The sequence below is a fragment of the Tarenaya hassleriana genome, unplaced genomic scaffold, assembly GCF_000463585.1.
Source record: "Tarenaya hassleriana unplaced genomic scaffold, ASM46358v1 Cleome245, whole genome shotgun sequence".
In the NCBI taxonomy this organism is placed as follows: Eukaryota; Viridiplantae; Streptophyta; class Magnoliopsida; order Brassicales; family Cleomaceae; genus Tarenaya; species Tarenaya hassleriana.
The window spans coordinates 11,312-12,646 of NW_010965731.1; positions in this window are offsets into that span (position 1 = coordinate 11,312).

Consider the following 1,335-nt stretch of genomic DNA (forward strand, 5'->3'; position numbering starts at 1 on the left):
CTTGCCAATGGGACATGACATTGCTCTTAGCAAGACTCAGTGTCCAAAGACACAGGATGAGCAAGAGCGCATGAGTAGGATTCCATATGCCTCGGCAATTGGATCCATCATGTATGCCATGTGTTATCAAGTCGGACTTGGACCTGATGGTAAGGATGGGATGAGGAACATGCAGTGATAGTGTATCACTATCCCATACACATCTAGGAATCACATATGATGTGATTGACAATGTGTTGTCTACCTAAATAACATGTTTTTTAGCGTCATGCCCTAGCTGACTCAAAAGCATGTGAAATATGGATCCTAGCTCACTTAGAAACTCATTGAGGGTGTTTTTCTTAGTGGGAGCCTGTCATATTGCATCTATTATCTGTGTTAGCATGTGTACTAAGCGACTTGCATGTTTTTCTGTCTGTTTGTCTGTCTTTTTCTGTAGAACATATCTGTTGCAGGAATCTGTTTTATCTCACCATGCGATCTATCCTTATGAAGGATAAGCCTCTGACCACGGCTTCTAGATCGATCATTGATGCTTATTGGAAGCATGAGGATGATGATCTGGGCGTGTCCAGCTTGATGCTTGGAAAGATGCCTTCGGAATTGCGTAAGCAATTAGAGGACATGGACAATTCTTTGATAGTTGATCAGTTGAATGTGTCATTCCAAGAGAAAGCTGGGAGCCGAGGGAAGAATGATATGGTAGTTGTTGGAAAGAGTTCCACCAAAAGGAAACGTTCCAAGGGCAAGGGCAAGAGGAAAGTGGCAAGCGTTGTCATTGAACCTAAGCCTGAGTCCAAGAAGGAAGAGTGTTATTTCTGTCATGCCATCGGGCATTGGTATAGAAATTGCAGACTCTACCTAGAAGATCAGAGGAAGAAGAAGCTTACAGAAGCTTCGACTTCTGGTATCTTCGTTATAGAGGCGAACTTATTTACTTCTACATCATGGGTATTAGATACCGGATGTGCCTCACACATTTGTGGAAATGTGCAAGGACTTCGAGGAAGTAGACAATTGGCGAAGGGAGAAGTAGATCTCCGCGTCGGGAATGGAGCAAGAGTTGCTGCATTAACCGTCGGGACTAACGATTTCACTTTACCTTCTGGCCTTGTATTGGAGTTCAATTCCGAAGGCATCTTTCCAAGCATCAAGCTGGACACGTCCAGATCATCATCCTCATGCTTCCAATAAGCATCAATGATCGATCTAGAAGCCGTGGTCAGAGGCTTATCCTTCATAAAGATAGATCGCATGGTGAGATAAAACAGATTCCTGCAACAGATATGTTCTACAGAAAAAGACAGACAAACAGACAGAAAATATGCAAGCCGC